At 47.7% G+C, this 22,629-nt stretch overlaps 30 non-coding genes across 30 annotated transcripts; all 30 read left to right on the top strand.

Annotated features, from left to right (window-relative positions):
- Nucleotides 1–99: 99 nt before the first annotated feature.
- Trnan-guu lies at nt 100–173 on the top strand. The gene has a single exon. It is a non-coding gene; the product is annotated as a tRNA-Asn (tRNA).
- Nucleotides 174–930: 757 nt separating this feature from the next.
- Trnat-cgu lies at nt 931–1,002 on the top strand. The gene has a single exon. It is a non-coding gene; the product is annotated as a tRNA-Thr (tRNA).
- A 333-nt stretch (nt 1,003–1,335) lies between these two features.
- On the top strand, nt 1,336–1,409 carry Trnan-guu. The gene has a single exon. It is a non-coding gene; the product is annotated as a tRNA-Asn (tRNA).
- Nucleotides 1,410–2,098: 689 nt separating this feature from the next.
- Nucleotides 2,099–2,170, top strand: Trnat-cgu. Its single transcript has one exon. It is a non-coding gene; the product is annotated as a tRNA-Thr (tRNA).
- Nucleotides 2,171–2,503: 333 nt separating this feature from the next.
- Trnan-guu lies at nt 2,504–2,577 on the top strand. Its single transcript has one exon. It is a non-coding gene; the product is annotated as a tRNA-Asn (tRNA).
- A 689-nt stretch (nt 2,578–3,266) lies between these two features.
- Trnat-cgu lies at nt 3,267–3,338 on the top strand. The gene has a single exon. It is a non-coding gene; the product is annotated as a tRNA-Thr (tRNA).
- A 333-nt stretch (nt 3,339–3,671) lies between these two features.
- Trnan-guu lies at nt 3,672–3,745 on the top strand. The gene has a single exon. It is a non-coding gene; the product is annotated as a tRNA-Asn (tRNA).
- Nucleotides 3,746–4,434: 689 nt separating this feature from the next.
- On the top strand, nt 4,435–4,506 carry Trnat-cgu. The gene has a single exon. It is a non-coding gene; the product is annotated as a tRNA-Thr (tRNA).
- A 333-nt stretch (nt 4,507–4,839) lies between these two features.
- On the top strand, nt 4,840–4,913 carry Trnan-guu. The gene has a single exon. It is a non-coding gene; the product is annotated as a tRNA-Asn (tRNA).
- A 689-nt stretch (nt 4,914–5,602) lies between these two features.
- Trnat-cgu lies at nt 5,603–5,674 on the top strand. Its single transcript has one exon. It is a non-coding gene; the product is annotated as a tRNA-Thr (tRNA).
- Nucleotides 5,675–6,007: 333 nt separating this feature from the next.
- Trnan-guu lies at nt 6,008–6,081 on the top strand. Its single transcript has one exon. It is a non-coding gene; the product is annotated as a tRNA-Asn (tRNA).
- Nucleotides 6,082–6,770: 689 nt separating this feature from the next.
- Nucleotides 6,771–6,842, top strand: Trnat-cgu. The gene has a single exon. It is a non-coding gene; the product is annotated as a tRNA-Thr (tRNA).
- Nucleotides 6,843–7,175: 333 nt separating this feature from the next.
- Trnan-guu lies at nt 7,176–7,249 on the top strand. Its single transcript has one exon. It is a non-coding gene; the product is annotated as a tRNA-Asn (tRNA).
- A 689-nt stretch (nt 7,250–7,938) lies between these two features.
- On the top strand, nt 7,939–8,010 carry Trnat-cgu. The gene has a single exon. It is a non-coding gene; the product is annotated as a tRNA-Thr (tRNA).
- Nucleotides 8,011–8,343: 333 nt separating this feature from the next.
- Trnan-guu lies at nt 8,344–8,417 on the top strand. The gene has a single exon. It is a non-coding gene; the product is annotated as a tRNA-Asn (tRNA).
- Nucleotides 8,418–9,106: 689 nt separating this feature from the next.
- On the top strand, nt 9,107–9,178 carry Trnat-cgu. The gene has a single exon. It is a non-coding gene; the product is annotated as a tRNA-Thr (tRNA).
- Nucleotides 9,179–10,274: 1,096 nt separating this feature from the next.
- Trnat-cgu lies at nt 10,275–10,346 on the top strand. The gene has a single exon. It is a non-coding gene; the product is annotated as a tRNA-Thr (tRNA).
- A 333-nt stretch (nt 10,347–10,679) lies between these two features.
- Nucleotides 10,680–10,753, top strand: Trnan-guu. The gene has a single exon. It is a non-coding gene; the product is annotated as a tRNA-Asn (tRNA).
- A 689-nt stretch (nt 10,754–11,442) lies between these two features.
- On the top strand, nt 11,443–11,514 carry Trnat-cgu. Its single transcript has one exon. It is a non-coding gene; the product is annotated as a tRNA-Thr (tRNA).
- Nucleotides 11,515–11,847: 333 nt separating this feature from the next.
- Trnan-guu lies at nt 11,848–11,921 on the top strand. The gene has a single exon. It is a non-coding gene; the product is annotated as a tRNA-Asn (tRNA).
- A 689-nt stretch (nt 11,922–12,610) lies between these two features.
- Nucleotides 12,611–12,682, top strand: Trnat-cgu. Its single transcript has one exon. It is a non-coding gene; the product is annotated as a tRNA-Thr (tRNA).
- Nucleotides 12,683–13,015: 333 nt separating this feature from the next.
- Nucleotides 13,016–13,089, top strand: Trnan-guu. The gene has a single exon. It is a non-coding gene; the product is annotated as a tRNA-Asn (tRNA).
- A 689-nt stretch (nt 13,090–13,778) lies between these two features.
- Trnat-cgu lies at nt 13,779–13,850 on the top strand. The gene has a single exon. It is a non-coding gene; the product is annotated as a tRNA-Thr (tRNA).
- A 333-nt stretch (nt 13,851–14,183) lies between these two features.
- Trnan-guu lies at nt 14,184–14,257 on the top strand. The gene has a single exon. It is a non-coding gene; the product is annotated as a tRNA-Asn (tRNA).
- A 689-nt stretch (nt 14,258–14,946) lies between these two features.
- Nucleotides 14,947–15,018, top strand: Trnat-cgu. Its single transcript has one exon. It is a non-coding gene; the product is annotated as a tRNA-Thr (tRNA).
- Nucleotides 15,019–15,351: 333 nt separating this feature from the next.
- Nucleotides 15,352–15,425, top strand: Trnan-guu. The gene has a single exon. It is a non-coding gene; the product is annotated as a tRNA-Asn (tRNA).
- A 689-nt stretch (nt 15,426–16,114) lies between these two features.
- On the top strand, nt 16,115–16,186 carry Trnat-cgu. The gene has a single exon. It is a non-coding gene; the product is annotated as a tRNA-Thr (tRNA).
- Nucleotides 16,187–16,519: 333 nt separating this feature from the next.
- On the top strand, nt 16,520–16,593 carry Trnan-guu. Its single transcript has one exon. It is a non-coding gene; the product is annotated as a tRNA-Asn (tRNA).
- Nucleotides 16,594–17,282: 689 nt separating this feature from the next.
- On the top strand, nt 17,283–17,354 carry Trnat-cgu. Its single transcript has one exon. It is a non-coding gene; the product is annotated as a tRNA-Thr (tRNA).
- A 333-nt stretch (nt 17,355–17,687) lies between these two features.
- Trnan-guu lies at nt 17,688–17,761 on the top strand. The gene has a single exon. It is a non-coding gene; the product is annotated as a tRNA-Asn (tRNA).
- The last annotated feature ends 4,868 nt before the right edge of the window (nt 17,762–22,629 follow it).

Genomic DNA, 22,629 nt, shown 5'->3' with positions numbered 1-22,629 from the left:
ATGTGAAGAGGCGTAAGCAAATGCTACCATTCTGCGAGATTCCTGCAGAAGGTATACGAATTGCGTTGATATACAGAGCACAAGGGAGCCAAAGTCAAGGCCTCCGTGGCGCACTCGGCTAGCGCGTTCGGCTGTTAACCGAAAGGTTGGTGGTTCGAGCCCACCCGGGTGCGAAATCGTTTTAACCGGCACCGAGGTGAGGACATACGTCAACTTTGTTAGAGATACACAGCTAGTGTGACAATTTGGCTGCGTTTGAGTGATGCCACAGAGCCTTATACATATTCAGCCAAGTGACACTGTAGGTAAAAACATGGCCCTACACAGACGTTCTGCTGTTTTCCTTTTTATTCGTCATGTGTGACACTGCAGTAGAGGGACGCCCGCTACAAAAGACGTATTCTTTACATTCAATTTCAGCATATACGTCGCGAGTGCCATATGACAGGGCCTGTCTCTCGATGTCGATTTGTATTTGGTGTGTCTTAAGTGTCGGTCTGCAGTAGGCCGCTGTTGGCCGAGCGACGTGCAGTCGCTTTGTATTTGGTGTGTCTTAAGTGTCGGTCTGCAGTAGGCCGCTGTTGGCCGAGCGACGTGCAGTCGCCTTACATGAAGCCCCATGGGCAACGCCAGTGCCACTGTGGACAACAGCGCACTGTAGCCAGAGAGAGGAGCCGAAAGGCGCATTTCGCAGTCGAGCCACGCTATCCCACAAGCTGTGCACTAGGTCAGGATTGTGCAGACCGCAAACTTTTTGTGGGCCGACGCTCGTCGTCGATCGTAAGGGCGAAACATTCAAGAGATTTGGAAAACGGCAATGTGGACACCCCCAGCAGCAGCTGTGTGCCAAATCCGATATCTGGTCGAGGGCTGCAAGATTCAGTATGATGAAGTAACAATTTGGGGATAGCTCACAAACACTAAGCTGCCGCCTTCTTAGCTCAGTGGTAGAGTACTGGTCTCGTAAACCAGGGGTCGTGAGTTCGAACCTCACAGAAGGCATTCATTTTTTAAACCTTCCTGCAAGGAGCGGAGCTATCTCGAGCAGCATCTAACACATGGCAGTACACTGAATGAAAGGGATGTTCTACAACCTATGACAAGTATTCTACTGGCCTCAGAGGTTTTCTGAATGCATAGGCAGAACATTGGTTTGTATGCATTTTGTAGTATAATGTCATGCTTGGCGATGTCATTCGTTTACGAGCCTCGCTACAGTGTGCATGCACGTTATCCATGTGAAGAGGCGTAAGCAAATGCTACCATTCTGCGAGATTCCTGCAGAAGGTATACGAATTGCGTTGATATACAGAGCACAAGGGAGCCAAAGTCAAGGCCTCCGTGGCGCACTCGGCTAGCGCGTTCGGCTGTTAACCGAAAGGTTGGTGGTTCGAGCCCACCCGGGTGCGAAATCGTTTTAACCGGCACCGAGGTGAGGACATACGTCAACTTTGTTAGAGATACACAGCTAGTGTGACAATTTGGCTGCGTTTGAGTGATGCCACAGAGCCTTATACACATTCAGCCAAGTGACACTGTAGGTAAAAACATGGCCCTACACAGACGTTCTGCTGTTTTCCTTTTTATTTGTCATGTGTGACACTGCAGTAGAGGGACGCCCGCTACAAAAGACGTATTCTTTACATTCAATTTCAGCATATACGTCGCGAGTGCCATATGACAGGGCCTGTCTCTCGATGTCGATTTGTATTTGGTGTGTCTTAAGTGTCGGTCTGCAGTAGGCCGCTGTTGGCCGAGCTACGTGCAGTCGCCTTACATGAAGCCCCATGGGCAACGCCAGTGCCACTGTGGACAACAGCGCACTGTAGCCAGAGAGAGGAGCCGAAAGGCGCATTTCGCAGTCGAGCCACGCTATCCCACAAGCTGTGCACTAGGTCAGGATTGTGCAGACCGCAAACTTTTTGTGGGCCGACGCTCGTCGTCGATCGTAAGGGCGAAACATTCAAGAGATTTGGAAAACGGCAATGTGGACACCCCCAGCAGCAGCTGTGTGCCAAATCCGATATCTGGTCGAGGGCTGCAAGATTCAGTATGATGAAGTAACAATTTGGGGATAGCTCACAAACGCTAAGCTGCCGCCTTCTTAGCTCAGTGGTAGAGTACTGGTCTCGTAAACCAGGGGTCGTGAGTTCGAACCTCACAGAAGGCATTCATTTTTTAAACCTTCCTGCAAGGAGCGGAGCTATCTCGAGCAGCATCTAACACATGGCAGTACACTGAATGAAAGGGATGTTCTACAACCTATGACAAGTATTCTACTGGCCTCAGAGGTTTTCTGAATGCATAGGCAGAACATTGGTTTGTATGCATTTTGTAGTATAATGTCATGCTTGGCGATGTCATTCGTTTACGAGCCTCGCTACAGTGTGCATGCACGTTATCCATGTGAAGAGGCGTAAGCAAATGCTACCATTCTGCGAGATTCCTGCAGAAGGTATACGAATTGCGTTGATATACAGAGCACAAGGGAGCCAAAGTCAAGGCCTCCGTGGCGCACTCGGCTAGCGCGTTCGGCTGTTAACCGAAAGGTTGGTGGTTCGAGCCCACCCGGGTGCGAAATCGTTTTAACCGGCACCGAGGTGAGGACATACGTCAACTTTGTTAGAGATACACAGCTAGTGTGACAATTTGGCTGCGTTTGAGTGATGCCACAGAGCCTTATACACATTCAGCCAAGTGACACTGTAGGTAAAAACATGGCCCTACACAGACGTTCTGCTGTTTTCCTTTTTATTTGTCATGTGTGACACTGCAGTAGAGGGACGCCCGCTACAAAAGACGTATTCTTTACATTCAATTTCAGCATATACGTCGCGAGTGCCATATGACAGGGCCTGTCTCTCGATGTCGATTTGTATTTGGTGTGTCTTAAGTGTCGGTCTGCAGTAGGCCGCTGTTGGCCGAGCTACGTGCAGTCGCCTTACATGAAGCCCCATGGGCAACGCCAGTGCCACTGTGGACAACAGCGCACTGTAGCCAGAGAGAGGAGCCGAAAGGCGCATTTCGCAGTCGAGCCACGCTATCCCACAAGCTGTGCACTAGGTCAGGATTGTGCAGACCGCAAACTTTTTGTGGGCCGACGCTCGTCGTCGATCGTAAGGGCGAAACATTCAAGAGATTTGGAAAACGGCAATGTGGACACCCCCAGCAGCAGCTGTGTGCCAAATCCGATATCTGGTCGAGGGCTGCAAGATTCAGTATGATGAAGTAACAATTTGGGGATAGCTCACAAACGCTAAGCTGCCGCCTTCTTAGCTCAGTGGTAGAGTACTGGTCTCGTAAACCAGGGGTCGTGAGTTCGAACCTCACAGAAGGCATTCATTTTTTAAACCTTCCTGCAAGGAGCGGAGCTATCTCGAGCAGCATCTAACACATGGCAGTACACTGAATGAAAGGGATGTTCTACAACCTATGACAAGTATTCTACTGGCCTCAGAGGTTTTCTGAATGCATAGGCAGAACATTGGTTTGTATGCATTTTGTAGTATAATGTCATGCTTGGCGATGTCATTCGTTTACGAGCCTCGCTACAGTGTGCATGCACGTTATCCATGTGAAGAGGCGTAAGCAAATGCTACCATTCTGCGAGATTCCTGCAGAAGGTATACGAATTGCGTTGATATACAGAGCACAAGGGAGCCAAAGTCAAGGCCTCCGTGGCGCACTCGGCTAGCGCGTTCGGCTGTTAACCGAAAGGTTGGTGGTTCGAGCCCACCCGGGTGCGAAATCGTTTTAACCGGCACCGAGGTGAGGACATACGTCAACTTTGTTAGAGATACACAGCTAGTGTGACAATTTGGCTGCGTTTGAGTGATGCCACAGAGCCTTATACACATTCAGCCAAGTGACACTGTAGGTAAAAACATGGCCCTACACAGACGTTCTGCTGTTTTCCTTTTTATTCGTCATGTGTGACACTGCAGTAGAGGGACGCCCGCTACAAAAGACGTATTCTTTACATTCAATTTCAGCATATACGTCGCGAGTGCCATATGACAGGGCCTGTCTCTCGAAGTCGATTTGTATTTGGTGTGTCTTAAGTGTCGGTCTGCAGTAGGCCGCTGTTGGCCGAGCGACGTGCAGTCGCCTTACATGAAGCCCCATGGGCAACGCCAGTGCCACTGTGGACAACAGCGCACTGTAGCCAGAGAGAGGAGCCGAAAGGCGCATTTCGCAGTCGAGCCACGCTATCCCACAAGCTGTGCACTAGGTCAGGATTGTGCAGACCGCAAACTTTTGGTGGGCCGACGCTCGTCGTCGATCGTAAGGGCGAAACATTCAAGAGATTTGGAAAACGGCAATGTGGACACCCCCAGCAGCAGCTGTGTGCCAAATCCGATATCTGGTCGAGGGTTGCAACATTCAGTATGATGAAGTAACAATTTGGGGATAGCTCACAAACGCTAAGCTGCCGCCTTCTTAGCTCAGTGGTAGAGTACTGGTCTCGTAAACCAGGGGTCGTGAGTTCGAACCTCACAGAAGGCATTCATTTTTTAAACCTTCCTGCAAGGAGCGGAACTATCTCGAGCAGCATCTAACACATGGCAGTACACTGAATGAAAGGGATGTTCTACAACCTATGACAAGTATTCTACTGGCCTCAGAGGTTTTCTGAATGCATAGGCAGAACATTGGTTTGTATGCATTTTGTAGTATAATGTCATGCTTGGCGATGTCATTCGTTTACGAGCCTCGCTACAGTGTGCATGCACGTTATCCATGTGAAGAGGCGTAAGCAAATGCTACCATTCTGCGAGATTCCTGCAGAAGGTATACGAATTGCGTTGATATACAGAGCACAAGGGAGCCAAAGTCAAGGCCTCCGTGGCGCACTCGGCTAGCGCGTTCGGCTGTTAACCGAAAGGTTGGTGGTTCGAGCCCACCCGGGTGCGAAATCGTTTTAACCGGCACCGAGGTGAGGACATACGTCAACTTTGTTAGAGATACACAGCTAGTGTGACAATTTGGCTGCGTTTGAGTGATGCCACAGAGCCTTATACACATTCAGCCAAGTGACACTGTAGGTAAAAACATGGCCCTACACAGACGTTCTGCTGTTTTCCTTTTTATTTGTCATGTGTGACACTGCAGTAGAGGGACGCCCGCTACAAAAGACGTATTCTTTACATTCAATTTCAGCATATACGTCGCGAGTGCCATATGACAGGGCCTGTCTCTCGATGTCGATTTGTATTTGGTGTGTCTTAAGTGTCGGTCTGCAGTAGGCCGCTGTTGGCCGAGCTACGTGCAGTCGCCTTACATGAAGCCCCATGGGCAACGCCAGTGCCACTGTGGACAACAGCGCACTGTAGCCAGAGAGAGGAGCCGAAAGGCGCATTTCGCAGTCGAGCCACGCTATCCCACAAGCTGTGCACTAGGTCAGGATTGTGCAGACCGCAAACTTTTTGTGGGCCGACGCTCGTCGTCGATCGTAAGGGCGAAACATTCAAGAGATTTGGAAAACGGCAATGTGGACACCCCCAGCAGCAGCTGTGTGCCAAATCCGATATCTGGTCGAGGGCTGCAAGATTCAGTATGATGAAGTAACAATTTGGGGATAGCTCACAAACGCTAAGCTGCCGCCTTCTTAGCTCAGTGGTAGAGTACTGGTCTCGTAAACCAGGGGTCGTGAGTTCGAACCTCACAGAAGGCATTCATTTTTTAAACCTTCCTGCAAGGAGCGGAGCTATCTCGAGCAGCATCTAACACATGGCAGTACACTGAATGAAAGGGATGTTCTACAACCTATGACAAGTATTCTACTGGCCTCAGAGGTTTTCTGAATGCATAGGCAGAACATTGGTTTGTATGCATTTTGTAGTATAATGTCATGCTTGGCGATGTCATTCGTTTACGAGCCTCGCTACAGTGTGCATGCACGTTATCCATGTGAAGAGGCGTAAGCAAATGCTACCATTCTGCGAGATTCCTGCAGAAGGTATACGAATTGCGTTGATATACAGAGCACAAGGGAGCCAAAGTCAAGGCCTCCGTGGCGCACTCGGCTAGCGCGTTCGGCTGTTAACCGAAAGGTTGGTGGTTCGAGCCCACCCGGGTGCGAAATCGTTTTAACCGGCACCGAGGTGAGGACATACGTCAACTTTGTTAGAGATACACAGCTAGTGTGACAATTTGGCTGCGTTTGAGTGATGCCACAGAGCCTTATACACATTCAGCCAAGTGACACTGTAGGTAAAAACATGGCCCTACACAGACGTTCTGCTGTTTTCCTTTTTATTTGTCATGTGTGACACTGCAGTAGAGGGACGCCCGCTACAAAAGACGTATTCTTTACATTCAATTTCAGCATATACGTCGCGAGTGCCATATGACAGGGCCTGTCTCTCGATGTCGATTTGTATTTGGTGTGTCTTAAGTGTCGGTCTGCAGTAGGCCGCTGTTGGCCGAGCTACGTGCAGTCGCCTTACATGAAGCCCCATGGGCAACGCCAGTGCCACTGTGGACAACAGCGCACTGTAGCCAGAGAGAGGAGCCGAAAGGCGCATTTCGCAGTCGAGCCACGCTATCCCACAAGCTGTGCACTAGGTCAGGATTGTGCAGACCGCAAACTTTTTGTGGGCCGACGCTCGTCGTCGATCGTAAGGGCGAAACATTCAAGAGATTTGGAAAACGGCAATGTGGACACCCCCAGCAGCAGCTGTGTGCCAAATCCGATATCTGGTCGAGGGCTGCAAGATTCAGTATGATGAAGTAACAATTTGGGGATAGCTCACAAACGCTAAGCTGCCGCCTTCTTAGCTCAGTGGTAGAGTACTGGTCTCGTAAACCAGGGGTCGTGAGTTCGAACCTCACAGAAGGCATTCATTTTTTAAACCTTCCTGCAAGGAGCGGAGCTATCTCGAGCAGCATCTAACACATGGCAGTACACTGAATGAAAGGGATGTTCTACAACCTATGACAAGTATTCTACTGGCCTCAGAGGTTTTCTGAATGCATAGGCAGAACATTGGTTTGTATGCATTTTGTAGTATAATGTCATGCTTGGCGATGTCATTCGTTTACGAGCCTCGCTACAGTGTGCATGCACGTTATCCATGTGAAGAGGCGTAAGCAAATGCTACCATTCTGCGAGATTCCTGCAGAAGGTATACGAATTGCGTTGATATACAGAGCACAAGGGAGCCAAAGTCAAGGCCTCCGTGGCGCACTCGGCTAGCGCGTTCGGCTGTTAACCGAAAGGTTGGTGGTTCGAGCCCACCCGGGTGCGAAATCGTTTTAACCGGCACCGAGGTGAGGACATACGTCAACTTTGTTAGAGATACACAGCTAGTGTGACAATTTGGCTGCGTTTGAGTGATGCCACAGAGCCTTATACACATTCAGCCAAGTGACACTGTAGGTAAAAACATGGCCCTACACAGACGTTCTGCTGTTTTCCTTTTTATTCGTCATGTGTGACACTGCAGTAGAGGGACGCCCGCTACAAAAGACGTATTCTTTACATTCAATTTCAGCATATACGTCGCGAGTGCCATATGACAGGGCCTGTCTCTCGAAGTCGATTTGTATTTGGTGTGTCTTAAGTGTCGGTCTGCAGTAGGCCGCTGTTGGCCGAGCGACGTGCAGTCGCCTTACATGAAGCCCCATGGGCAACGCCAGTGCCACTGTGGACAACAGCGCACTGTAGCCAGAGAGAGGAGCCGAAAGGCGCATTTCGCAGTCGAGCCACGCTATCCCACAAGCTGTGCACTAGGTCAGGATTGTGCAGACCGCAAACTTTTGGTGGGCCGACGCTCGTCGTCGATCGTAAGGGCGAAACATTCAAGAGATTTGGAAAACGGCAATGTGGACACCCCCAGCAGCAGCTGTGTGCCAAATCCGATATCTGGTCGAGGGTTGCAACATTCAGTATGATGAAGTAACAATTTGGGGATAGCTCACAAACGCTAAGCTGCCGCCTTCTTAGCTCAGTGGTAGAGTACTGGTCTCGTAAACCAGGGGTCGTGAGTTCGAACCTCACAGAAGGCATTCATTTTTTAAACCTTCCTGCAAGGAGCGGAACTATCTCGAGCAGCATCTAACACATGGCAGTACACTGAATGAAAGGGATGTTCTACAACCTATGACAAGTATTCTACTGGCCTCAGAGGTTTTCTGAATGCATAGGCAGAACATTGGTTTGTATGCATTTTGTAGTATAATGTCATGCTTGGCGATGTCATTCGTTTACGAGCCTCGCTACAGTGTGCATGCACGTTATCCATGTGAAGAGGCGTAAGCAAATGCTACCATTCTGCGAGATTCCTGCAGAAGGTATACGAATTGCGTTGATATACAGAGCACAAGGGAGCCAAAGTCAAGGCCTCCGTGGCGCACTCGGCTAGCGCGTTCGGCTGTTAACCGAAAGGTTGGTGGTTCGAGCCCACCCGGGTGCGAAATCGTTTTAACCGGCACCGAGGTGAGGACATACGTCAACTTTGTTAGAGATACACAGCTAGTGTGACAATTTGGCTGCGTTTGAGTGATGCCACAGAGCCTTATACACATTCAGCCAAGTGACACTGTAGGTAAAAACATGGCCCTACACAGACGTTCTGCTGTTTTCCTTTTTATTTGTCATGTGTGACACTGCAGTAGAGGGACGCCCGCTACAAAAGACGTATTCTTTACATTCAATTTCAGCATATACGTCGCGAGTGCCATATGACAGGGCCTGTCTCTCGATGTCGATTTGTATTTGGTGTGTCTTAAGTGTCGGTCTGCAGTAGGCCGCTGTTGGCCGAGCTACGTGCAGTCGCCTTACATGAAGCCCCATGGGCAACGCCAGTGCCACTGTGGACAACAGCGCACTGTAGCCAGAGAGAGGAGCCGAAAGGCGCATTTCGCAGTCGAGCCACGCTATCCCACAAGCTGTGCACTAGGTCAGGATTGTGCAGACCGCAAACTTTTTGTGGGCCGACGCTCGTCGTCGATCGTAAGGGCGAAACATTCAAGAGATTTGGAAAACGGCAATGTGGACACCCCCAGCAGCAGCTGTGTGCCAAATCCGATATCTGGTCGAGGGCTGCAAGATTCAGTATGATGAAGTAACAATTTGGGGATAGCTCACAAACGCTAAGCTGCCGCCTTCTTAGCTCAGTGGTAGAGTACTGGTCTCGTAAACCAGGGGTCGTGAGTTCGAACCTCACAGAAGGCATTCATTTTTTAAACCTTCCTGCAAGGAGCGGAGCTATCTCGAGCAGCATCTAACACATGGCAGTACACTGAATGAAAGGGATGTTCTACAACCTATGACAAGTATTCTACTGGCCTCAGAGGTTTTCTGAATGCATAGGCAGAACATTGGTTTGTATGCATTTTGTAGTATAATGTCATGCTTGGCGATGTCATTCGTTTACGAGCCTCGCTACAGTGTGCATGCACGTTATCCATGTGAAGAGGCGTAAGCAAATGCTACCATTCTGCGAGATTCCTGCAGAAGGTATACGAATTGCGTTGATATACAGAGCACAAGGGAGCCAAAGTCAAGGCCTCCGTGGCGCACTCGGCTAGCGCGTTCGGCTGTTAACCGAAAGGTTGGTGGTTCGAGCCCACCCGTGTGCGAAATCGTTTTAACCGGCACCGAGGTGAGGACATACGTCAACTTTGTTAGAGATACACAGCTAGTGTGACAATTTGGCTGCGTTTGAGTGATGCCACAGAGCCTTATACACATTCAGCCAAGTGACACTGTAGGTAAAAACATGGCCCTACACAGACGTTCTGCTGTTTTCCTTTTTATTCGTCATGTGTGACACTGCAGTAGAGGGACGCCCGCTACAAAAGACGTATTCTTTACATTCAATTTCAGCATATACGTCGCGAGTGCCATATGACAGGGCCTGTCTCTCGAAGTCGATTTGTATTTGGTGTGTCTTAAGTGTCGGTCTGCAGTAGGCCGCTGTTGGCCGAGCGACGTGCAGTCGCCTTACATGAAGCCCCATGGGCAACGCCAGTGCCACTGTGGACAACAGCGCACTGTAGCCAGAGAGAGGAGCCGAAAGGCGCATTTCGCAGTCGAGCCACGCTATCCCACAAGCTGTGCACTAGGTCAGGATTGTGCAGACCGCAAACTTTTGGTGGGCCGACGCTCGTCGTCGATCGTAAGGGCGAAACATTCAAGAGATTTGGAAAACGGCAATGTGGACACCCCCAGCAGCAGCTGTGTGCCAAATCCGATATCTGGTCGAGGGCTGCAAGATTCAGTATGATGAAGTAACAATTTGGGGATAGCTCACAAACGCTAAGCTGCCGCCTTCTTAGCTCAGTGGTAGAGTACTGGTCTCGTAAACCAGGGGTCGTGAGTTCGAACCTCACAGAAGGCATTCATTTTTTAAACCTTCCTGCAAGGAGCGGAGCTATCTCGAGCAGCATCTAACACATGGCAGTACACTGAATGAAAGGGATGTTCTACAACCTATGACAAGTATTCTACTGGCCTCAGAGGTTTTCTGAATGCATAGGCAGAACATTGGTTTGTATGCATTTTGTAGTATAATGTCATGCTTGGCGATGTCATTCGTTTACGAGCCTCGCTACAGTGTGCATGCACGTTATCCATGTGAAGAGGCGTAAGCAAATGCTACCATTCTGCGAGATTCCTGCAGAAGGTATACGAATTGCGTTGATATACAGAGCACAAGGGAGCCAAAGTCAAGGCCTCCGTGGCGCACTCGGCTAGCGCGTTCGGCTGTTAACCGAAAGGTTGGTGGTTCGAGCCCACCCGGGTGCGAAATCGTTTTAACCGGCACCGAGGTGAGGACATACGTCAACTTTGTTAGAGATACACAGCTAGTGTGACAATTTGGCTGCGTTTGAGTGATGCCACAGAGCCTTATACACATTCAGCCAAGTGACACTGTAGGTAAAAACATGGCCCTACACAGACGTTCTGCTGTTTTCCTTTTTATTCGTCATGTGTGACACTGCAGTAGAGGGACGCCCGCTACAAAAGACGTATTCTTTACATTCAATTTCAGCATATACGTCGCGAGTGCCATATGACAGGGCCTGTCTCTCGAAGTCGATTTGTATTTGGTGTGTCTTAAGTGTCGGTCTGCAGTAGGCCGCTGTTGGCCGAGCGACGTGCAGTCGCCTTACATGAAGCCCCATGGGCAACGCCAGTGCCACTGTGGACAACAGCGCACTGTAGCCAGAGAGAGGAGCCGAAAGGCGCATTTCGCAGTCGAGCCACGCTATCCCACAAGCTGTGCACTAGGTCAGGATTGTGCAGACCGCAAACTTTTGGTGGGCCGACGCTCGTCGTCGATCGTAAGGGCGAAACATTCAAGAGATTTGGAAAACGGCAATGTGGACACCCCCAGCAGCAGCTGTGTGCCAAATCCGATATCTGGTCGAGGGTTGCAACATTCAGTATGATGAAGTAACAATTTGGGGATAGCTCACAAACGCTAAGCTGCCGCCTTCTTAGCTCAGTGGTAGAGTACTGGTCTCGTAAACCAGGGGTCGTGAGTTCGAACCTCACAGAAGGCATTCATTTTTTAAACCTTCCTGCAAGGAGCGGAACTATCTCGAGCAGCATCTAACACATGGCAGTACACTGAATGAAAGGGATGTTCTACAACCTATGACAAGTATTCTACTGGCCTCAGAGGTTTTCTGAATGCATAGGCAGAACATTGGTTTGTATGCATTTTGTAGTATAATGTCATGCTTGGCGATGTCATTCGTTTACGAGCCTCGCTACAGTGTGCATGCACGTTATCCATGTGAAGAGGCGTAAGCAAATGCTACCATTCTGCGAGATTCCTGCAGAAGGTATACGAATTGCGTTGATATACAGAGCACAAGGGAGCCAAAGTCAAGGCCTCCGTGGCGCACTCGGCTAGCGCGTTCGGCTGTTAACCGAAAGGTTGGTGGTTCGAGCCCACCCGGGTGCGAAATCGTTTTAACCGGCACCGAGGTGAGGACATACGTCAACTTTGTTAGAGATACACAGCTAGTGTGACAATTTGGCTGCGTTTGAGTGATGCCACAGAGCCTTATACACATTCAGCCAAGTGACACTGTAGGTAAAAACATGGCCCTACACAGACGTTCTGCTGTTTTCCTTTTTATTCGTCATGTGTGACACTGCAGTAGAGGGACGCCCGCTACAAAAGACGTATTCTTTACATTCAATTTCAGCATATACGTCGCGAGTGCCATATGACAGGGCCTGTCTCTCGAAGTCGATTTGTATTTGGTGTGTCTTAAGTGTCGGTCTGCAGTAGGCCGCTGTTGGCCGAGCGACGTGCAGTCGCCTTACATGAAGCCCCATGGGCAACGCCAGTGCCACTGTGGACAACAGCGCACTGTAGCCAGAGAGAGGAGCCGAAAGGCGCATTTCGCAGTCGAGCCACGCTATCCCACAAGCTGTGCACTAGGTCAGGATTGTGCAGACCGCAAACTTTTGGTGGGCCGACGCTCGTCGTCGATCGTAAGGGCGAAACATTCAAGAGATTTGGAAAACGGCAATGTGGACACCCCCAGCAGCAGCTGTGTGCCAAATCCGATATCTGGTCGAGGGTTGCAACATTCAGTATGATGAAGTAACAATTTGGGGATAGCTCACAAACGCTAAGCTGCCGCCTTCTTAGCTCAGTGGTAGAGTACTGGTCTCGTAAACCAGGGGTCGTGAGTTCGAACCTCACAGAAGGCATTCATTTTTTAAACCTTCCTGCAAGGAGCGGAACTATCTCGAGCAGCATCTAACACATGGCAGTACACTGAATGAAAGGGATGTTCTACAACCTATGACAAGTATTCTACTGGCCTCAGAGGTTTTCTGAATGCATAGGCAGAACATTGGTTTGTATGCATTTTGTAGTATAATGTCATGCTTGGCGATGTCATTCGTTTACGAGCCTCGCTACAGTGTGCATGCACGTTATCCATGTGAAGAGGCGTAAGCAAATGCTACCATTCTGCGAGATTCCTGCAGAAGGTATACGAATTGCGTTGATATACAGAGCACAAGGGAGCCAAAGTCAAGGCCTCCGTGGCGCACTCGGCTAGCGCGTTCGGCTGTTAACCGAAAGGTTGGTGGTTCGAGCCCACCCGGGTGCGAAATCGTTTTAACCGGCACCGAGGTGAGGACATACGTCAACTTTGTTAGAGATACACAGCTAGTGTGACAATTTGGCTGCGTTTGAGTGATGCCACAGAGCCTTATACACATTCAGCCAAGTGACACTGTAGGTAAAAACATGGCCCTACACAGACGTTCTGCTGTTTTCCTTTTTATTCGTCATGTGTGACACTGCAGTAGAGGGACGCCCGCTACAAAAGACGTATTCTTTACATTCAATTTCAGCATATACGTCGCGAGTGCCATATGACAGGGCCTGTCTCTCGATGTCGATTTGTATTTGGTGTGTCTTAAGTGTCGGTCTGCAGTAGGCCGCTGTTGGCCGAGCGACGTGCAGTCGCCTTACATGAAGCCCCATGGGCAACGCCAGTGCCACTGTGGACAACAGCGCACTGTAGCCAGAGAGAGGAGCCGAAAGGCGCATTTCGCAGTCGAGCCACGCTATCCCACAAGCTGTGCACTAGGTCAGGATTGTGCAGACCGCAAACTTTTGGTGGGCCGACGCTCGTCGTCGATCGTAAGGGCGAAACATTCAAGAGATTTGGAAAACGGCAATGTGGACACCCCCAGCAGCAGCTGTGTGCCAAATCCGATATCTGGTCGAGGGCTGCAAGATTCAGTATGATGAAGTAACAATTTGGGGATAGCTCACAAACGCTAAGCTGCCGCCTTCTTAGCTCAGTGGTAGAGTACTGGTCTCGTAAACCAGGGGTCGTGAGTTCGAACCTCACAGAAGGCATTCATTTTTTAAACCTTCCTGCAAGGAGCGGAGCTATCTCGAGCAGCATCTAACACATGGCAGTACACTGAATGAAAGGGATGTTCTACAACCTATGACAAGTATTCTACTGGCCTCAGAGGTTTTCTGAATGCATAGGCAGAACATTGGTTTGTATGCATTTTGTAGTATAATGTCATGCTTGGCGATGTCATTCGTTTACGAGCCTCGCTACAGTGTGCATGCACGTTATCCATGTGAAGAGGCGTAAGCAAATGCTACCATTCTGCGAGATTCCTGCAGAAGGTATACGAATTGCGTTGATATACAGAGCACAAGGGAGCCAAAGTCAAGGCCTCCGTGGCGCACTCGGCTAGCGCGTTCGGCTGTTAACCGAAAGGTTGGTGGTTCGAGCCCACCCGGGTGCGAAATCGTTTTAACCGGCACCGAGGTGAGGACATACGTCAACTTTGTTAGAGATACACAGCTAGTGTGACAATTTGGCTGCGTTTGAGTGATGCCACAGAGCCTTATACACATTCAGCCAAGTGACACTGTAGGTAAAAACATGGCCCTACACAGACGTTCTGCTGTTTTCCTTTTTATTCGTCATGTGTGACACTGCAGTAGAGGGACGCCCGCTACAAAAGACGTATTCTTTACATTCAATTTCAGCATATACGTCGCGAGTGCCATATGACAGGGCCTGTCTCTCGATGTCGATTTGTATTTGGTGTGTCTTAAGTGTCGGTCTGCAGTAGGCCGCTGTTGGCCGAGCGACGTGCAGTCGCCTTACATGAAGCCCCATGGGCAACGCCAGTGCCACTGTGGACAACAGCGCACTGTAGCCAGAGAGAGGAGCCGAAAGGCGCATTTCGCAGTCGAGCCACGCTATCCCACAAGCTGTGCACTAGGTCAGGATTGTGCAGACCGCAAACTTTTGGTGGGCCGACGCTCGTCGTCGATCGTAAGGGCGAAACATTCAAGAGATTTGGAAAACGGCAATGTGGACACCCCCAGCAGCAGCTGTGTGCCAAATCCGATATCTGGTCGAGGGCTGCAAGATTCAGTATGATGAAGTAACAATTTGGGGATAGCTCACAAACGCTAAGCTGCCGCCTTCTTAGCTCAGTGGTAGAGTACTGGTCTCGTAAACCAGAGGTCGTGAGTTCGAACCTCACAGAAGGCATTCATTTTTTAAACCTTCCTGCAAGGAGCGGAGCTATCTCGAGCAGCATCTAACACATGGCAGTACACTGAATGAAAGGGATGTTCTACAACCTATGACAAGTATTCTACTGGCCTCAGAGGTTTTCTGAATGCATAGGCAGAACATTGGTTTGTATGCATTTTGTAGTATAATGTCATGCTTGGCGATGTCATTCGTTTACGAGCCTCGCTACAGTGTGCATGCACGTTATCCATGTGAAGAGGCGTAAGCAAATGCTACCATTCTGCGAGATTCCTGCAGAAGGTATACGAATTGCGTTGATATACAGAGCACAAGGGAGCCAAAGTCAAGGCCTCCGTGGCGCACTCGGCTAGCGCGTTCGGCTGTTAACCGAAAGGTTGGTGGTTCGAGCCCACCCGGGTGCGAAATCGTTTTAACCGGCACCGAGGTGAGGACATACGTCAACTTTGTTAGAGATACACAGCTATTGTGACAATTTGGCTGCGTTTGAGTGATGCCACAGAGCCTTATACATATTCAGCCAAGTGACACTGTAGGTAAAAACATGGCCCTACACAGACGTTCTGCTGTTTTCCTTTTTATTCGTCATGTGTGACACTGCAGTAGAGGGACGCCCGCTACAAAAGACGTATTCTTTACATTCAATTTCAGCATATACGTCGCGAGTGCCATATGACAGGGCCTGTCTCTCGATGTCGATTTGTATTTGGTGTGTCTTAAGTGTCGGTCTGCAGTAGGCCGCTGTTGGCCGAGCGACGTGCAGTCGCCTTACATGAAGCCCCATGGGCAACGCCAGTGCCACTGTGGACAACAGCGCACTGTAGCCAGAGAGAGGAGCCGAAAGGCGCATTTCGCAGTCGAGCCACGCTATCCCACAAGCTGTGCACTAGGTCAGGATTGTGCAGACCGCAAACTTTTTGTGGGCCGACGCTCGTCGTCGATCGTAAGGGCGAAACATTCAAGAGATTTGGAAAACGGCAATGTGGACACCCCCAGCAGCAGCTGTGTGCCAAATCCGATATCTGGTCGAGGGCTGCAAGATTCAGTATGATGAAGTAACAATTTGGGGATAGCTCACAAACGCTAAGCTGCCGCCTTCTTAGCTCAGTGGTAGAGTACTGGTCTCGTAAACCAGGGGTCGTGAGTTCGAACCTCACAGAAGGCATTCATTTTTTAAACCTTCCTGCAAGGAGCGGAGCTATCTCGAGCAGCATCTAACACATGGCAGTACACTGAATGAAAGGGATGTTCTACAACCTATGACAAGTATTCTACTGGCCTCAGAGGTTTTCTGAATGCATAGGCAGAACATTGGTTTGTATGCATTTTGTAGTATAATGTCATGCTTGGCGATGTCATTCGTTTACGAGCCTCGCTACAGTGTGCATGCACGTTATCCATGTGAAGAGGCGTAAGCAAATGCTACCATTCTGCGAGATTCCTGCAGAAGGTATACGAATTGCGTTGATATACAGAGCACAAGGGAGCCAAAGTCAAGGCCTCCGTGGCGCACTCGGCTAGCGCGTTCGGCTGTTAACCGAAAGGTTGGTGGTTCGAGCCCACCCGGGTGCGAAATCGTTTTAACCGGCACCGAGGTGAGGACATACGTCAACTTTGTTAGAGATACACAGCTAGTGTGACAATTTGGCTGCGTTTGAGTGATGCCACAGAGCCTTATACATATTCAGCCAAGTGACACTGTAGGTAAAAACATGGCCCTACACAGACGTTCTGCTGTTTTCCTTTTTATTCGTCATGTGTGACACTGCAGTAGAGGGACGCCCGCTACAAAAGACGTATTCTTTACATTCAATTTCAGCATATACGTCGCGAGTGCCATATGACAGGGCCTGTCTCTCGATGTCGATTTGTATTTGGTGTGTCTTAAGTGTCGGTCTGCAGTAGGCCGCTGTTGGCCGAGCGACGTGCAGTCGCCTTACATGAAGCCCCATGGGCAACGCCAGTGCCACTGTGGACAACAGCGCACTGTAGCCAGAGAGAGGAGCCGAAAGGCGCATTTCGCAGTCGAGCCACGCTATCCCACAAGCTGTGCACTAGGTCAGGATTGTGCAGACCGCAAACTTTTGGTGGGCCGACGCTCGTCGTCGATCGTAAGGGCGAAACATTCAAGAGATTTGGAAAACGGCAATGTGGACACCCCCAGCAGCAGCTGTGTGCCAAATCCGATATCTGGTCGAGGGCTGCAAGATTCAGTATGATGAAGTAACAATTTGGGGATAGCTCACAAACGCTAAGCTGCCGCCTTCTTAGCTCAGTGGTAGAGTACTGGTCTCGTAAACCAGAGGTCGTGAGTTCGAACCTCACAGAAGGCATTCATTTTTTAAACCTTCCTGCAAGGAGCGGAGCTATCTCGAGCAGCATCTAACACATGGCAGTACACTGAATGAAAGGGATGTTCTACAACCTATGACAAGTATTCTACTGGCCTCAGAGGTTTTCTGAATGCATAGGCAGAACATTGGTTTGTATGCATTTTGTAGTATAATGTCATGCTTGGCGATGTCATTCGTTTACGAGCCTCGCTACAGTGTGCATGCACGTTATCCATGTGAAGAGGCGTAAGCAAATGCTACCATTCTGCGAGATTCCTGCAGAAGGTATACGAATTGCGTTGATATACAGAGCACAAGGGAGCCAAAGTCAAGGCCTCCGTGGCGCACTCGGCTAGCGCGTTCGGCTGTTAACCGAAAGGTTGGTGGTTCGAGCCCACCCGGGTGCGAAATCGTTTTAACCGGCACCGAGGTGAGGACATACGTCAACTTTGTTAGAGATACACAGCTAGTGTGACAATTTGGCTGCGTTTGAGTGATGCCACAGAGCCTTATACATATTCAGCCAAGTGACACTGTAGGTAAAAACATGGCCCTTCGTAAGGGCGAAACATTCAAGAGATTTGGAAAACGGCAATGTGGACACCCCCAGCAGCAGCTGTGTGCCAAATCCGATATCTGGTCGAGGGCTGCAAGATTCAGTATGATGACGTACTTTTAAATGAATCTTCACTAGGTCCACTTAAGAATGAAAAGTACAGCTGAAATTAGTCCCTCAAATTAAATGAAACCTGGAGAATAAATATTTGCACAGTGTGTAATCTATTGATGAGAACTTAGCTTATTTTATGAAGAGTGTTTGGAACACCATGACCACTATACAGCTTCTGGTCACAGAGTTAGATGTTCTTCATAATGTTCTTGGAGGGATGTTCGTAAGTTACCTTTTTCACTAAACACCGTCTTTGGCTGAAATCATCATTTGCTTGTCTCTATTGAAGAAATGCAGTTAACTGATGAATGCCCTGACAGAAGAGCGAATGTCCAGCCTAGTTTTTGCCAGAATCTTGAGAGTTTGAAATGAGTTCCTTATTTTCAATCTAAAGTCAGGAATTGTAATTGATGTGGTAATCCACGTCATTTGATGTGAGATTGCACGGTCTAGCGAGGTTTGCATCCGAGCAGCTGATGCCAGAAGAGTATTGGCAGGGAGTAATGCCCCTAAAGTGCCTAGATAGTGCGCCCGTATTACATCAGCAGTGTGTGGAAGACATCCGTTTGTGCTATTCTTGACTCTGGTAGTACCTTTTCCTTATTTGATTATCAATGGTATCTCGAGTTCCATACCATTTGCAAGTGGCCCTCCTTGCATGCTTCTGATCAGGTACGACTTCATGTCAACGGCAAACGTTGCCTCTGATAGGTGAAGTGTGGGGTAAACTTAGTATCCTGGGGTTTTCATGGCTATTTAATCTGTTAGTAGCTGTTTGTCTCACTGTTAATTTACTTTAAGTGTGAAATTTTATATTTCATACTGGACTTGTTTTTGATTATGGTGGTAACATGTTTCATTTCAAGTTTTGTCCTAGTGTATGTATTGCTCTCTGCTCTTGTCAAGTGTGTTACCTTGCTAATATGGTACGTGTGCATGGTCATCGTTTTGATATTGCTCACTTGGACAGTGGCTAAGGTAGGAGGTTGTTGTACATCCCTCAGTGTTTCCACGACAGTCTAACTGATACACTTGGTGTTATCAGTAGAACTGTGTACAAGGTCCATTTGAAGGATGATGTACCTGTTAGGGAAGTTCCTTATCGATTATTCCATACCATGACGAAAACTCTTAGGGAAATAATCAATGGTATGATTCATGAAGGGATTATTGGGGTGTCCACCTCCCTTTATGCCTCCCCTGTCTCTTTCGTTCCCAAGAGGCAGCAGGGCATTCATTGAGCAGTAGCCAATTATAGGATTCGCAATGAAAAAGTCATCTGAAGACTCTGTTCCTTTATGGGATTTATACAGTTGTTTTACTTGGTTTTCGGGGACACATTATTTTACTGTCTTAGATACGAACCATGCTTATTATACGATATTCTTAACTGAGGACTGCAAACATGTTACTGGCTTCTGTACCGATTCACATCTTTATGAGTTCAATCATGTTTCATTTGGGCTTTCCACCTGGGGTGCAATATTGTCTCATTTGTTAGATAATGTGCTTCGAGACATTAAATTTAAGTACCCCTACAACTACCTGGTGCAGCTTTGCAGGCTACAGTGCAAGTTTTGATGAATATTTGGTTCATCTTCATCAAGTGTTACTTCATTTTAGAGAGGCAGGTGTTATGGTCAAACCAGTTACGATCAAATTTGCTAGATTGGAGGTTTCCTTTTTGGGTCATTTAGTTTTGGTTGGTGGAATCAAAATAGATTAAAGGCAAACGGGTGATCTGTATACTTTCCATCACCTCAGAATAAGATGGATGTAGCCAGATTTATTGGCATGGTCAATTTTTTCTGAAACTTGTACCAAATTTTTCGCAGATATCTGCTCCCCTCACTAAGTTATGTAAGAAAGGAAAAGTTTTTGTCTGGGGTGAAAGCCAACAAGCCTCCTTTGAAGCCATGCTTCAAACTCCGGTGTGGCCTCTGTACTTTCGCAATAATTTGAGTGGCAAAGACATCCTATAGCCTATGCCTCAAGAGGATTATCACTTGCTGAATTAATATATTTGGTACATGAATGGAAAGTTATCGCTGTTCTCTGTGCCCTAGAGAAGTTCAAATTTTATTTAGAGGATAGGGAGTTTCAGCTTGGAGCAGATAATCAGGCATTAAGCTAGGTTCTGGGGCAACCCAGAAAAGTGGGAAGAATTGCCTGTTGAACTCTGCATATATCCACATTTAAGTTCGTAGTTAGGCACATTAAAGGCACTGAGAATCAAGCAACCAATGCCTTTAGCAGAATGTTCGAAGAACATGACCATTCTGGGCCAGGGGATGTTGGTCATAACATCAGGTGTACAGGAGCCATACTCATAGAAGTTCCATAGTTATTCGCTGATAATTAGCTTAAGCAAAATCAAGATCCAGTTATTTGACCTATTAAATGCTGCTTACAAGAGGGAGAGCGGGTTAATGATTACGTTCTTAGCATGTTCATTGTTTGTCGTAAGGATAGCCAAGGCAAGAAATTAAAAATTTATCTCCCTAGTGAGTTAATACCTGCTGGGTTTCACTATTTTCATAACTCAATTATAGGGGGTCACTTGGGACTACGTACAACCCTTGTTAAGATTAGGGAACATGTTACCTGGCCTTCCTCGTATAAGAATGTTCGAGTTTGGTGGAGGAGTGCAAAAGCCTAATCCCAATTCTTGGAAGCGTTTTTTGAATTCTACTCCCATAGATAACCCCATGGACAAAAATTATATTGATTATGTAAGTCCCCTTCTTCATACTAGGAATGGGTATAATTACAATCTTGTGGTAGTAGATGTGTTTACCCATTTTACTTGGTCGATTCCTAGTTGGGGTGTCACTGCTGGCTTGACCATTCAACATCTATCTAAGATATTGTCCATTTTCAGTCTACCCAAGGGCTTGGTTAGTGACAATGCTCCCACATTTGTCTCCAAGGAGTTCAGAAGATTTTTTTTTTTTCTTTTTTTCAAAATGGCATTCACCATGTTGAAGCTACTCCTTATTATCCACAGGGATCGTTTCCCAAGAGGGTTAATAGGAACTTTTAACTCAGTGCTTATCATCTTCCATGTTAAGGCCTAGATGAAGTGGGACAGTTCTATCCCATGGCTTAATTTTGCATTTAATACCATTCAGCATGTTGCTATTAAGGCCACCACAGCTGCTTTAATGTTGTCTTATCATGTTAACTCACCCTTGGCCAATTTACGGCCTCTTGATGAAAGTGTGCCCAACAAGATCAAATCGAGGATTATAGAAACTAATTGGTGTAAGGCTAGGAACAACATCAACTTAACCCATCAAAGGCAGTGTCTTAGACATAACCACAGCAGGCACCCCTGCGGAACTTTTCCATGGGCCGAGGAGGTCAGCTGGAACCTTCTGATAAACTGTCCCTGATTCATGGGCCCTTGTTGGATTCTTCAGTTATTGAGCTCAGTCAATTTACTATGTGCAACATTAAGATTGGCAAGTTATCTAGGATACATGTTAACCAGGTTAAGGAAAGTCATGAGGTTTAGCCCTAAATCACACTGGGTTGCATAATAGGAGCTGTTGTAGGGGAGGTTGATCTGTGGGAGCTTTCTTGCAATGTATAAATATCACTATTCTTATAATCTTTGACTAACATGTCACCGTTCAAGCACAGTGCCCTCTTGTTTGGTGGCTCTGGACATGGTGGCAGATTTGTGAGAAGTATCAGCTGAGGACCAACGCTATAACGAGCTTTCCATGGGGCCTCTTCATCGTGGTGTTAACTCTTGGCGGGTGACCAATATTGGGATCACGTTACCCCACGTAAGTTATTGAGTCCTGACATTGGTTGTGCTGTGATTTATCAGAAGGCTGTCAAGTGGTCAGGGCAGTGTTCACTGTCATTTTGGTGTGTCTTCCATTTGTTGGCTATGGATGCCCATGTCTCTATGGTATTCAAAGGGCAATGTGATTCTAATATCTGGTAGACATTTTAGACTGATTCAAAGGCTGATGCCTTATTGTAATTTGTTTGATGTGTTAATCTTATGTATCTATGGTATTTGTGAATCTTTAGCAAGTGTAATACACCATGTTCCAGAAGGAAGCTTTTTTGGAAGGTTGCAATGCATCAGTCTATGCGTAACTTGTTCTTGTCCACTTCCCGTTAATTCTTCTGAGTTATAAAGTAAATTATTTGACATGAAATTTTCGATTGGAGCCACAGGAAGATGTTTAGTATTGTCAGTAGTGATGGATGTTTAATTGTTCACATCAGAATGTGTATCGGAGTTACTATTTCATTGGCCTATTTTTAATTTGCTTTCATTTTTCTGGTTTCCTTGAAGCTAATGCTAAAGGCCCATTCTGTCTGAGAAATTATATAAAGTGAAAGTTCCATTTAAGTGGCTCAGATACATTTTAGTCTGTTCCAGGACATATTTGTTCTCTCCAAACTGCTATGGACTGACCTTTGAATGTCATGCAGGTGTCCTTGTGGATACTTTAATGATTTGCTAAGATGGAAAAAATTTATGATATTACTATTTTGTTGCTGAAATTTTTTTAAAGATATTTGTAACTGGTTTCTTAAATCTTTTGGCTAAAGTATTTAACAAAGCAGCTAAGTTGTCAT

Source organism: Schistocerca americana, chromosome 5, assembly GCF_021461395.2.
Source record: "Schistocerca americana isolate TAMUIC-IGC-003095 chromosome 5, iqSchAmer2.1, whole genome shotgun sequence".
Lineage (NCBI taxonomy): Eukaryota > Metazoa > Arthropoda > Insecta > Orthoptera > Acrididae > Schistocerca > Schistocerca americana.
This window is presented reverse-complemented; position numbering and strand designations above follow the sequence as displayed.